This window comes from Cervus elaphus, chromosome 31 (genome assembly GCF_910594005.1).
Source record: "Cervus elaphus chromosome 31, mCerEla1.1, whole genome shotgun sequence".
NCBI classification, from domain to species: domain Eukaryota; kingdom Metazoa; phylum Chordata; class Mammalia; order Artiodactyla; family Cervidae; genus Cervus; species Cervus elaphus.
In genome coordinates, this window is record NC_057845.1 from 16117598 (window position 1) to 16132892 (window position 15295).

Here is a 15295-nt window from a genome sequence, read left to right on the forward strand (position 1 = left end):
CCTTTGCCCTGCTTCATTCCATACTCCAAGGCCAAATTTGCCTGTTACTCCAGGTGTTTCTTGACTTTCTACTTTTGCATTCCAGTCCCCTATAATGAAAAGGACATCTTTTTTGGGTGTTAGTTCTAAAAGGTCTTGTAGGTCTTCATAGAACAGTTCAAGTTCAGCTTCTTCAGTGTTACTTGTTGGGGCATAGTCTTGGATTACCGTGATATTGAATGGTTTGCCTTGGAAACGAACAGAGATCATTCTGTCATTTTTGAGATTGCATCTAAGTACTGCATTCGGACTCTTTTGTTGACCATGATGGCTACTCCACCTCTTCTAAGGGATTCCTGCCCACAGTAGTAGATATAATAGTCATCTGAGTTAAATTCGCCCATACACAATACATGTATAGAAATTTAGCAAAACTGAAATGTAAAGTGTACTGCATCTGTTGGGTTTATTTTCATTATTTCAAACAGATATAAAGCAGAGATCAGAGTTTATTTTGAAAGCAAGAAAAGCAAGAAATATACTACATCTGCATTCCACATTGCCTATTTTTTTTCTTAGAAACACAGTAACAAGGATTAAAACACTAAAATCTGTTTTCCTTAGTAAAAATACACAGTTCTAAAGCAGCTAGAAATTATATAAATATGGTGATAAAGCATTTAACATATAGATACATTTTTATGTTATTGATCAAAACTTGCAAACTCATGCTGTATATCTAGGGATTTTATGGAACTCCAGTCATGAACTATGTTTGTTAGTGATCACATTTATCTTCCTCCTGCCATGTATAGGAAGCTTTATGACTGTAAAATTCTTGGGTCATTAATGATAATAGTCAAGCCTCTCAAAGGTATCATGCTGTTCTCATATTTGTGACTTCTTTTCCCATAGTTGAAAGGGTATTTTACAGCAGATATCATGCATATATATTTTCTTCTCAGATCTTTCTTCCTTTAGCACTAGTGCTTCTATAAAACCAAGTTTTAAAATCAATGTTTTGGTGGTTTCCCATATGTATTTGTAATTCTAGAATGTAGTTTGCTTTAGACATTATAGAGGTATTTTAAGAACCTTTTATCTAAATACTTCTGATCACCACTGTTTGTCAAAAGACAAAATATGAACCATTGAATCCCTTGAACATAACGCATTACTAAATATTTTGAAAATAAATTGTCCCCACATTCCCTCAATTTCTGTTCTGTGATAGTGCATGTTTGTGTATTGTGGATAAACCATCCCAGGACTTTTATATAAGTATCGTGCTTATGTTTTCTGTGGATTCATTAAATAATAGACATTTAATCATTTTAAATAATGTTGAGGGAAATACTTTTTTTGTCTTGTTATCAATGGTCTAATAAATTAGAAGCATGACTGAAAAACATTCTTATCCTTTCTCATATGATTTATAGGAAGAAAATCATGAAAAAAATAAAATTTTCCTTTTTCTGCTACATCTTATACTTTATACATGATTATTCCACCCAAGGAGAAACTATTCAATTCTTTATGATGTGTGTTTCCATGTCTGTGTGTGTGTACGTGTGTATATGTGTGCATAGCTGCTATTTGAGGATGGTCACAAGGAAAATTGAGAGGGATAAAACTTGATTAATAGCTTAAGAGCTAATATTCTCTGCCTAATGATGAGAGCTCTCATTCACATATTCTTCAGCTGAAAAAAGAATTTCAATTTGAAAGAATCAACCATTCTTGGGAAATGTAACTAGCTACTAGATTTGAACTTGACTAAATTTTAATATCTGCAACAAAGCAGAAAATGTTACTATACCTTAGGATATCAAAGAACTGTGTTGAACAGACATACTGCTCCAAAGATAATATTAAAAGATTTAATAGAAATTGGCCTGGCACTGTAAAAAAGGTAGTTGGAATCCAGCTCTGTGTCCAAGCAGGAAATATTCCTCCCCGGACAAAGGTATTTAGATTCCTTTTTTACACAGCTTCATGATGAGGAAGATCCACCATAGTAGTTCCAAAGAATAATTACAGAAAGAATAATTACATATCCCATGTGAACATTGGCTAGTGCAGGTCTCAGACTTAATGGACAAAGACTGAACACTTTATGAGGGTTAAAAACAGAAGGGACCCCAAGTCAAGTAAGAACTATAATAAAGCCACATCAGTTGAAGAATACAAAATTACTAATTTTAGCATTATCATAATTTTAATGCAGACTTGTAACCTGGCATCATACCTTAATCTATTGTTCCCTGTAGGAAGAAAGCTAGGAGCACTGGCTTTGAAGTCAGACAGTCTGGTTTGAAACTCTTATTTACCTAGTGGTGTGATCTTGCAAAACTCACTTACTTTCTTTGATCTTTTTAAATATCAATGCAATTGTGAAAATTAAATTAGCCATTTAACATCCTGAATGCCTGTTATCCATATATGTATAACTAAATTTACTTGCCATTATGCTGGTAAATTTATGCAAAATAACTTATAAATCCTTCTCCCAAACCAGGTAAGTAAGGACTATTACACTGTCCACTGATATCATAGGAATACAAGGAATCTGAGTCAGAGAGAGCTGCTGTGACTTGCTCAGCTCATGTAGTTTGAAAGTGGTAAAGCTAACATTTCAACTCAGAACTTGACTATATTTTTTTGTTAATTTAAAAGTGTCTCCACCAAGTGCTCCGGCCTGGTGCACTGGGAAGACCCAGAGGAATCGGGTGGAGAGGGAGGTGGGAGGGGGGATCGGGATTGGGAATACATGTAAATCCATGGCTGATTCATATCAATGTATGACAAAACCCACTGGAAAAAAATAATAATAATAATAATTAAAAAAATTTAAAAAAAATAAAAAAAAAAAATAAAAGTGTCTCCACGTTGTCTAGAAATGTCTCCATACTGTTATTTTGAAAGTTATAAAAAGTAGATGATAGAATGATAGGCAAACAGTAATATAGCAGATGGACAAGGACAAAAACAGGTTAACAGAACAAGGACAATTTAAAAAGATAGGACAGTGTTGGAGAATCCATACTAGTCCTGGATCTATCAATCTCTCTAGTCTTCTCCCTATAGATTTTAGGACATTACACAAAAAAGCATATTTTCACATTGTTAAAAAAAAGAAAAAAAGATTGCTTTCACCAATGCTAAAAATTATGGAGTGTTCATTATCGCCCTTACTAATAACAGTACTTCCTTCATTTTACAGTTCAATCACAGCATGACTTTTTTGGTTACTTGAAAAAGGGTAGCTGGAGGTATACTGGTATCACCATTAAATTACTTGTGACAGTGGCTGTAGATTAATACAAATGTCTTTCCCCCAAGGACATGCCTCTGAAAATCCGATAGAAGAATTAAAAGCAAAGAATTCTGTATAGTCTGTAGAAGAAAATATAAAAGATAACTGCTTCAACACCCTTTGCCTTAAAATACAGCACTGACATTTTGGTTAAGATAAAAAGTTTACCCTTCAAGAATTCAGAAATGATAGAAATAGAAAGAAATGAAGTTTCGTGTTTTTTTCCCCCTATTGAGTATATTGAGATCTGAATATACCAATAGACATAAATAAGAATAAAATATTCCATCTATATTTTTGTATATTTTCCCCATACCTATTTTATGCTAGGGGAATTTTGCAAGAATAAATGATAAAAAATGAGCTGTGTTTGTGTGTTTAGTTGATTCAGTTGTGTCTGACTCTTTGCAACCCCAGGGACTGTAGCCCACCAGTCTCCTCTGTCCATGGGTATTCTCCAGACAAGAATAGGGAATGGGTTGCCATGCCCTCCTCCAGGGGACCTCCCCAATCCAGGGATCAAACCCAGGTTTCCCTAATTGCTAATTACTTTCAAATAATACTGAATAAATGAAAAATGAAAGGTCTGGTGATGATGCATTCATAGAACATAATTCAAATTTCCTCTCTTGAAATTTGAGTTATTGTTTTCTAGAATCTGGAAAATACTGATCTCATATAAAGCTAAGATCCTAACATAAATATGGTGGGGACAATTCTAACATTATCTTAACCATAGACCCAGTTTTTGTTGCTGATTATTTGTTTTGTTATGGATTTTATTGTTTGCTTTTTTAGGGCAGCCCAGATTGTTGGCTCAGATGGTAAAGAATCTGCCTGCAATGCAGGAGACCTGAGTTCAATCCCTGGGTCGGGAAGATCCCCTGGAGAAGGAAAGAGTAACCCACTCAGTCAGATATGACTGAGCACTAACACGATCACTTTAAGGTCCATAAGAGTTACAGTGAAACACTAATAAAAATGATGATTATTTCTAACAATCTAATCAGAAATAGAATCACTTCTGTTTTAAAAAAGGTGTGCCTTTATAGATAATAAATTATATGATCTCCCTATTCTTTATTAATTACCTATTTAGCTACATACCAATCATCTAGTGACCTATTTTATACACTGCTTGTAGAAACAGTTTAGCAATGACTTAAAATAGAAAAATCACATACTGCATATACCAATACTGTTTTTTTCTCTCTTTTGTTCTCTTAATACTAGTTTAAGCATATCTCTAAAATAAATTTGTTCCCAAGTTTAAAAGGAAACATGCAAGAATGTTCAAGGGAGAAATATTTAGAAGGTAAAACCTGAAAACAACTTTCTGTTCATAAATAGAACATGTTTAAAGCACAGTGTAGCCTTGCCATGCTATATTATGAGTTAAGATGAATTTGGTTTTTTTTGTTGTTGTTGTTTTTGCTTAGTGGCTAAGTAGTATCTGACTCTTTTGTGACTCCATGGACTGTAGCCCACCTGGCTCTTCTGTCCCGTGGATTTCCCAGGCAAGAATATTGGAATAAGTTGCCATTTCCTTCTCTAGAGGATCTTCTTATTTATATTCTTTTCTCTTTATAAACATAAGATGGTCATATAGACTATGGTGAAACTCTAAAAAGTTAAGATGAATAAATTATATCAAAATAGCCATTTAGAGTTTCACCATACTCTATACTATCATCTTTTGTTTATAAAGAGAAATGAATCAAAATAAGAAAAGTATCCTTTGTAAGTATATATATGGATGCTATAAGTTAAATTTTTAGAAAGCAAAATAATTATTAGTATTAACTTTCAGATAATGATCTTATTATGTTGGGATGGGGTGAGGAAGCAGGAAATAGAATGGAGACATATATATATATATATATACACTCTTTCCCAGCAGTATTTCAGCTCTTGTCTGTGTGTGTGCATAGTGGAATGGTTTTATAGGTTCTTAATTACATCATTAATTTCCAGTGGCTCAGTGTTAAAGAATCCACTTGCAATGCAGGGGATGTGGTTTCAATTCCTGTGTGAGAAGATCCCTAGAGGAGGGCATGGCAACCTACTCTAGTATTCCTGCCTGGAAAATCCCATGGACAGAGGAGCCTGGCAGGTTAAGGTCCATGGGTTGCAAAGAGTCAGACACAAATGAAGTGAATGTGAATATGAATTACATCTCTAGGTGCAGCAAGTGGGGCTATTCTTCACTGCGGTGGGCAGGCATCTCATTGAGGTGGCTTCTCCTGTTGCAGAGCATAGGCCCTAGGGTGAATGGGGTCAGTAATTTTAGCCCACAGGCTTAGTTGGCCCATGACATGGAGAATCTTCCTGGATCAGGGTCACCAGGGAAGTCCATATGAATGTCTTTTGACTCAAAAATTCTGATAAATTCTCTTCTTTGAACAAAGGTACCCTCAACATAAACCTTCATACACACCACAAAACAAGCAAACATAGTCACACAAACACTCAAAGTCACTTGTTGCTAATGACACATTCAAAACAAGTGTGACTCAGTTACACTAAAATGTGATTCAGCATGAGAACTATTGGTATGATAAATCATAAAATATTTAAAGAATGACAAATTAATCCTCCCAAGTTGCAGAATATTTCTGTTTCATGACTCACATTGAAATTATGAAAGTGAAAATCTGAATTCAAGTTTAGAAATAAGTAAATATTCAAGGGATTCACTTACCTTGATAATATAACTATAATGTTCCACTTTACAGCAAACTATTTGGTCACATTCATGGGGGTAAAATGGGTGATTTAGCGACTAATAGATATAATCGCTCTCTTTTATTATATACCATTTCTATTCTTTTATAAAATATGTGTTGAACTTAATGGGTGAACTTTCACATTTACAGCATTTGAACATGTGCATCTCAAATAATCAGTACTTTCTCATGGGAGCAATTAGCAATTCTCTTTTAGAGCTCAGAGCACAACAAAGTGTAGAAACATTTTATGTAGGATACTATGTCCTTTAATTAACAGAAGTGACTATAAACTATCAAGCATCAGACACAAATGAACAGATAAATTCAAATATGTACTTGGATTCAGACTAGTTTCAATTGAACCTCATATTATTTAGATTTAGTCAACACGGAAAGATATACCCATTAGAATGCAGAGTTCCAAAGAAGAGCAAGGAGAGATAAGAAAGCCTTCCTCAGCAATCAATGCAAAGAAATAGAGGAAAACAATAGAATGGAAGACTAGAGATCTCTTCAAGAAAATTAGAGATACCAAGGGAACATTTCATGCAAAGATGACCTCAATAAAGAACAGAAATGGTATGGACATAGCTGAAGCAAAAGATATTAAGAAGAGCGGGCAAGAATACACAGAATAACTATACAGAAAGATCTTCATGACCCAGATAATCCCAATGGTGTGATCACTCACCTAGAGCCAGAAATCTTGAAATGTGAAGTCAAATGAACCTTAAGAAGCATCACTATAAAGAAAACTAGTGGAGGTGATGGAATCCAGCTGAGCTATTTCAAATCCTAAAAGATGACGCTGTGAAAGTGCTGCACTCAATATGCCAGCAAATTGGGAAAACTCAGCAGTGGCCACAGGACTGGAAAAGGTCAGTTTTCATTCCTATCCCTAAGGAAGGCAATGCCAAAGATTTCTCAAATTACAGCACAGTTACACTCATCTCACACGCTAGTAAATTAATGCTCAAGATTCCCCAGGCCAGGCTTCAGCAATATGTGAACCATGAACTTCCAGATGTTCACGCTGGTTTTAGAAAAGGCAGAGGAACCAGAGATCAACTTGCCAACATCTGCTGGATCATCGAAAAGGCAAGAGAGTTCCAGAAAAACATCTATTTCTGCTTTATTGACTATGCCAAAGCCTTTGACTGTGTGGGTCATAATAAACTGTGGAAAATTCTAAAAGAGATGGAATACCAGACCACCTGACCTGCCTCTTGAGAAACCTGTACGGAGGTCAAGAAGCAACAGTTAGAACTCGACATGGAACCACAGACTGGTTTCAAATAGGGAAAGGAGTACATCAAGGCTGTATATTGTCACCCTGCTTATTTAACTTATATGCAGAGTACATCATGAGAAACGCTCGGTTGGATGAAGCACAAACTGGAATCAAGACTGCCAGGAGAAATATCAATCACCTCAGATATGCAGATGACACCACCCTTATGGCAGAAAGTGAAGAAGAACTAAAGAGCCTATTGATCAAAGTGAACGAGGAGAGTGAAAAATTTGTCTTAAAGCTCAACATTCAGAAAACTAAGATCATGGCATCTGGTCCCATCACTTCACGGCAAATAGATGGGGAAACAGTGGCTGACTTTATTATTTTGGGCTCCAAAATCACTGTAAATGGTGATTGCAGCCATGAAATTAAAAGATGCTTACTCCTTGGAAGTAAAGTATGACCAACCTAGACAGCATATTGAAAAGCAGAGACATTACTTTGTCAACAAAGGTCAGTCTAGTCAAGGCTATGGTTTTTCCAGTGGTCATGTATGGATGTGAGAGTTGGACTATAAAGAAAGCTGAGTGAAGAATTGATGCTTTTGAACTGTGGTGTTTGAGAAGACTCTTGAGAGTCCCTTGGACTGCAAGGAGATCCAACCAGTCCATCCTAAAGGAGGTCAGTCCTGGATGTTCATTGGAGGGACTGATGTTGAAGCTGAAACCCCAATATTTTTGGCCACCTGATGTGAAGAGCTGACTCATTTGAAAAGACCCTGATGCTGGGAAAGATTGAGAGCAGGAGGAGAAGGGGACAACAAAGGATGAGATGGTTGGGTGGCATCACCGGCTCAATGGACATGAGTTTGGGTGGACTCTGGGTGTTGGTGATGGACAGGGAGGCATGGTGTGCTGTGGTTCATTGGGTCACAAAGAGTCGGACATGACTGAGCAACTGAACTGAACTGACACTGATATTAATTGTTATTTAAATGGAAAATTAAAGTAAGTAATGTGACTTATTTTTACATAGTAGCCAGAAAAATAGTCAAACAAATATATTATGTCTTGTATGTAATGATGTTTTTCTCTTTTCCTTTTTAATTAATTGTGGTAGAATTCACCGACTTTATTTTAAGCAGAGTTCAATGACATTACATGCATTCACATTGTTGAGTAACCATTACCATCATTTATTTGTATTACCGTTTTCCTTTTAAAACTGAAACTTCGCATCTATTAATAATAACTCTCCATTTCTCACTCCCCCACTCACAGCCTAAGACAACTATCATCGTCTATCTTCTATAGCAAATTTGCCCACGCTTAATTTGATAGTGGCTATCTATCTATCTATTCATTTTTGCTCATTTATTTCTCAAAGTTCTGGATGTTAGGAAATCCAAGATCAGGGCAGTAGCTCATCAGGTGTCTGGGAAAGTCACTCTTTTTGTTTGTAGGTGACTTTCACTTTAAATCATCTTATGGTGGAGAGCAGATTGAAAAAGAAAGAGAGAGGGAGCGTGAAAGGCAGATTGCATTCTCCTTTTTCTTTCTCAGGTTTACTGAGGTATGGTGGTTTGGTGGTTTAGTCACTAAGCAGTGTCCAACTCTTGTGACCCCATGGACTGTAGCTAGCCAGGCTCCTCTGTCCATGGGATTCTCCAAGCAAGAATACTGGAGTGGGTTGCCATTTCCTTCTCCAAGTATTGAGGTATAATTGACAATAAAAATATATGTATTTAAGGAACACATTTTGATGACCCAATTATCTGCAAATCATATAGAAGCACAATTGTTTTCCTTTAATCATGTTGTTATATTCTCTTTAAAGTAGGTTGATATGTTTTTGAAGTCATTGTTATAATGAGCAACTTTTGGAAAATTTGTTTCTAAAACATTAAAATATATAATTTAAAATGCATTTAGCACCAATTTCTTCAAAATGAACAGAAATGTACATATATAGAATATTAAAATTTGTATAAATATTTCAATATTTTTGAAATCGATTAATGGTTCAGTAACAAATAGGAATTTTGTGTTAGATAAAGAATATTTTAAGTAAAAGAATAACAGTTTAATAACTTTCTCTGATGATAATTTGATTTTTTTTTTTTTTTTTGCTCAGTTAACACTTTAAAAATAAATTGAATGGAGAGTATAGAGGGTGTTTGGTGATAGTTACAAACAATTTGGTGAAAAAGTATAAATCAGATTCTAAAACAAACCTGTGGATCTTTTTTTTTAAAAAAACCTCTTTTTTGAAGTTGAAATAATTCATGCTAATTTATTCATAAGATTTTCTTTCTATTACACCCCACAAACTGCTGTTTCAGTTAACCACATATCTGTAACTTATATTTAATCTTGGGTGTAAGATAGCCAACTTTGTGTTACACAAGACTAAATTTTCTTGTTTTCCATTTTAAATTATTTTGTTGATTGCAATGTTAATCTTCAAGACAGTGAAATTAAAATGAGTCTATTTGAGAATACACCCGGTAATAGAAATAACAGTGAGGCAAAACGTAAAACTGTTGCTGTAGATATCCTACCTTGTCTCTATTTAAAACCAGTAAACATTTTATTCTTTAAAAATGAGATTCAGTAATCAGAAGCTCTGACAGTCTCTTGAAGTACCAGGATAATTCACGGGCATCTAAACTGACATCAGTGTTCTCTCCGTAGTAATTCTCCCCCATTTATCATTTGGATCATCTTTGCATCAACGTTTTACAAACAATTTTTACAGTTATTTAATGACCCACTTCTTGGTGCCAAATGTTATATATTTGCTACAAGCTTGTAATAGAGCTAATATAGTAACTACATGCATGTTCCTTATATCTCCATTTCATGCCTTCAAAATAAAGTTAACAACCTCTTAATAGAGAAAAATAAGCAGTTCTTACTCTATTGCTTCCTGAAGAATTTTCCCGAGAAGATCATCTCTACCATAAATTCCATCTTTAATTAGGAGGCCATCAGTCTATTTTATGGGTTTTGATGGATTTATGGCTCCCACTGTGGAAGTGAACTGAGCCATGCAAAGCTAATCTTCCTAGCAGGAATAAGCCTCTAGTACAGGACAAATGAAAGACACCTAAGTAATAGAGAATCCCTATGTTCTTCATCAAATGTATGAAGATGTGTTTAATAAAAGAAAAGTAACACACAGTATCAAAGAGAAGTATTCTTTTATACACCAAATAATGTCTCAAAAAAATTCCATTATGAAGTATGTATAAAGAGTAGACACAGCAATTCGATCTTGACATTTATTCTTTAGTTACTTAAGTTTCTCAGAATTTTTTAGCATTACCAATTTTTTCAAGTTATAAAAAAATCCATAATAGCCTAACAGGATTGCAGTTTATCAGCATTTCATATTTATAAATAATGTTAAGGCATTCATAAACATTCTTTTCTCTTCCCTTACATAATCCATTTAACTATCTCTTAAAAGAGCATAAGCAGACATTCAAAGAGCAATGAAGTGTGAAAAATAGACACTCCCTTGAAAATATTTTATAACCTTTAAATAATTGAGGGAAGAGACAACCTGGAAAAAATACTGGAGAGATGTATATGTCTGATACAAATTTTAGAAGTGTAACTTTAGGCATTCTCTTTCTTTTCTTAAATGTTTAGCTTTTCTTGGCACCTTCTCCATATTTGACCTTGTATTCCCCAAATTCTGTATAATCTTTCTTCTTTATACTCATGAATATTGAGGTCACAGCATAAGATCACTTTGTATATTTCTCATTTTATTTAATTCTGCTTATTTCCCACCACAGTTCTTATTTAAAATCTCTCATACTGACCTTTACTTGCAATATTTTGTTGTCAAAAGTAATATTTTTTCAAGTTCATAAGTAGATAAGCATTTTATTTTTTACCCATCTTTACATTGTAAAGTTACCACTAACTTGACTAGTCTTTACAAAATAATTGTCCCTGTTTTAGAAATATAATTGAAATAATTAGTTTGTACTATTTAGTGTGTGGTTTTTCTTACTCAACTTTATTTGCATGAGGTTTCACCCTTTGTGAGTGTGTGTGTTTGTTTTCATGTACCAATTTATTTCTCTCTCTTATTGATTTATGGTATTAGATGAAATAAATTTAGGGTAACAATTATTTTTATTAATCATATTCAATCAAGTTGCTAGATATACTTTGCTTTATTTTTTCCTTAAAAAATATATTTTAAGAATTTCAAATTTACAGAAAAGCTTCAGGAATATTTGCCATCTTTTCTGGCTTTGTCTGTCTCTTTCATATATCTGTTGGTTTGTTTTATTTTTGCTGAACCATTTAAGCAGGTGTTGTAGATGTCATTCCATTTTAACCTAAAAACTTTATCATGTTTTTCCTGAAAGAAGAAATAAAGTGTGTTACATAGTGGTAACAACATCATCACACAGAAAATGATAAAGTTTTACAGAACTTTTATCTAATATTACATTGCTGTTGTTCTTTAATCGCTAAATTGTGTCCATCTTCTTTGTGACTCTAGCCCACCAGGTTTTTCTGTCCATGGGATTTCCCAGGAAAGACACTGGAGTGGGTTACCATTTCCTTCTCCAGGGGATCTTCGCGATCCATGGATCAAAGCCACATCTCCTGTATTGGCAGGTGGATTCTTTACCACTGAGTCATTCTTTACTACTGGGCAGTGGATTCTTTACCACTGGGAAGCCCATCTAATATTATACCTATATTCAAATTTCCCCAGCTATTCAGTATTGTTATTTTTCCTTTATAGTTTTGTTGCTGCTATCATTGTTGTTTTAGTCTCTGGTCTCTATTTTTATTTTTGGAGAGGGGATATATATGAATAACTTAAGATAGCATCACCAACCCAATGGACATGAAAGGAGATAGGAAGGGACAGAGGAGCCTGGCAAGCTGCAGTCCATGGGGTCACAAACAGTCAGACCTGAGATAGCACCTAAACAGCAATAACAAATATAAATTAAGATATTGCTTTACAATTAAACGCCAAGATTACTCAGTTCCCTGTAATCTAGAGCACTGCCTCTAATTTCTTCTATTGTTTGCCTTTTACATTATGTCCAACATAGTTGATGGAAATAAAACAAGGCACAGCAAAAGGAAAAATATGGTGTCCTCTGAAAGCCAAGTTAGTTTTTAAACAGAGTCCCTATAATCACAGCAACTGTCCCTGCTGAAAAGCCGCCTTTCTCTAAGATTAAGAGAAAGTTTTAAAAATTATGGGATTCATGCTACTTGACATCTTCCTCCAGTGCGGTAACTGCTGAGTTAACCCCTGTGTGTCATTGGGGCTTCTGTCATCATGGTTCATTGGCTTACAGCAGGTTCTTCCTTCCGGCCCTCAGGTCCAGTTACTTTAGGGAAAATAAAGCACCTGAAATCACACTATCGATACAGTCAATCCAGGATAGAAGGCACTTTCTTTTTTAAGATTTTAATGTTTTTTGTAAGCAAATATCCTACAAAATATTGTCAACATGTTTAATAGGAAAACAGTCAATGTAAAATACAATCTTTTAATTGCTTTATCTTTGTGTCATTAGCATTTTGTACTGTTCCTGCTAACACCAACTCTATTCTTTCACAAGGAACATGGAGATCTTTATGATTTCCTGATAATTCCTAAATTTATACAATGAAACAGGAGAATTTAGGACATGTTTGAGTCAAACTACTGTAACCATGATCGGTTTTGCTTTCATTCTGTTTTTATTAGCATTTTCTCAAGACATATCATTCATTTTGTTTCTTCACAATTGTTTCCTATTTGCATATAAGAATCTTTGTTATTTCTTTTTTGTTTGTTTCTGATTTCAAACTAATGTTCCAGAGAGTAAAAACAAATTTGAATCCCCTAATGAAAATTCATGTGAACAATTTTTCAAAAGAAGAATAAACACAATGGTATTATAGTTCTCTGGGTGAGGATGCCCTTCAAAATAATGTTGACTGTTTGATAGAGTATGTTTAAGCCTTCTACAATTACATTATGCAAACTTGGGTGTGAACTCTGCTTCCTTTCCTGTCATTTGAATTACAGATTCTGTGTTGAGTCAAAATATGGGCTAATTTACCACATAATGTTAAATACTTTCTTCATTGATGGATGCCTCAAATGTTAATACAAGCTATATGATGCTTCCCAATGTAAGTGTCAGAAAGTATGCAGAGATGCAAGCAGATAAATAGCAGATCTATGCTAACTTTGCACAGTCTTGATAGTCCTTTTTCAAGCACTTCTGTCATTTAACCTGCACATATACTTGGCTAAGGCATGTACTTCTCCCATCAGGAGGCTTCTATAAGCCTCTTATCATTCTCCATCAGAAGGAAGACTGGATCAAAACCACAATCACAGAAAACTAACCAATCTGATCACATGGAGCACAGCCTTGTCTAATTCAATGAGACTATGAGCCATGCTGTGTAGGGCCACCCAAGATGGATGGGTTATGGTCAAGAGCTCTGACAACATGTGGTCCATTGGAGAAGAGAATGACAACCCATGTCACTATTCTTTCCTTGAGAACCCCATGAACAGTATGAAAAGGCAAAAATATAGGACACTGAAAGATGAACTCTCCAGGTCATAGATCCCCATGATGCTATGGGAGATCAGTGGAGAAATAACTCCAGAAAGAATGAAGAGACAGAGCCCCCCCCCCCCCAAAAAAAAAAAACAACACCACCACCCAGTTGTTGTGATGGGGATGTGACTGGTGATAGAAACAAAGTCAGATGCTGTAAAAAACAATATCACATAGGAACCTGGAATGTTAGGTCCATGAATCAAGGCAAATTGGAAGTGGTCAAACAGGAGATGGCAAGAGTAAATACCGACATTTTAGGAATAAGCAAACTAAAATGGACTGGACAGGGTTAACTCATATGACTATTATGTCTACTAATGTGGACAACAATCCCTTAGAAGAAATAGAGTAGCCATCACTATAGTCAACAAATGAGTCTGAAATGCAGTACCTGGATGCAATCTCAAAAACGATAGAATGATCTCTGTTCATTTTCAAGACAAATCATTCAGTATCATGATAAACCAAGTCTATGTCCTGACCAGTAACACTGAAGAAACTGAAGTTGAAAGGTTCTGTGAAAACCTATAAGATCTTCTAGAACACCCCAAAAAATATGTCATTTTCATTATAGGGGACTGGAAGGCAAAAGTAAGAAAGAGATACCTGGAGTAACAAGGAAATTTGGCCTTGACGTACAGAATGAAGCAGGGCAAAGGCTAATAGAGTTTTGCCAAGAGAACACATTGGTCATAGCAAACACCCTCTTCCAACAACACAAGAGAAGACTCTACACATGGACATCACCAGATGGCCAACACTGAAATCAGATTGATTATATTCTTTGCAGCCAAAGATGGAGAAGCTCTATACAGTCAGCAAAAACAAAACTGGGAGCAGACTATGGCTCAGATCATGAACACCTTATTGCCAATTCACACTTAAATTGAAGAAAGTGGGGAAAATCACTAGACCATTCAGGTACAACCTAAATCAAATCCTTTATGATTATATAGTGGAAGTGAGAAATAGATTGAAGGAACTAGATCTGATAGACAGAGTGCCTGATGAACCTCACATGGAGGTTTGTGACATTCTATAGGAGACAGGGATCAAGACCATCCCCAGGAAAAAGAAATGCAAAAAGCCAAAATGGCTATCTGAGGAGGCCTTGCAAATAGCTGTGAAAAGAAGAGAAGCAAAAAGCAAAGGAGAAAAGGAAAGATATACCCATTTGAATGTGGAGTTCCAAAGAAGAGCAAGGAAGGATAAGAAAGTCTTCCTCAGAGATCAATGCAAAGAAATAGAGGAAAACAATAGAATGGGAAAGACTAGAGAATTATTCAAGACAATTAGAGATACCAAGGGAACATTTCATGCAACGATGAGCACAATAAAGGACAGAAATTGTATGGACCTAAAAGAAGCAGAAGATATTAAAAAGAGGTGGCCAGAATATACAGAAGAGCTATAAAAAAAGA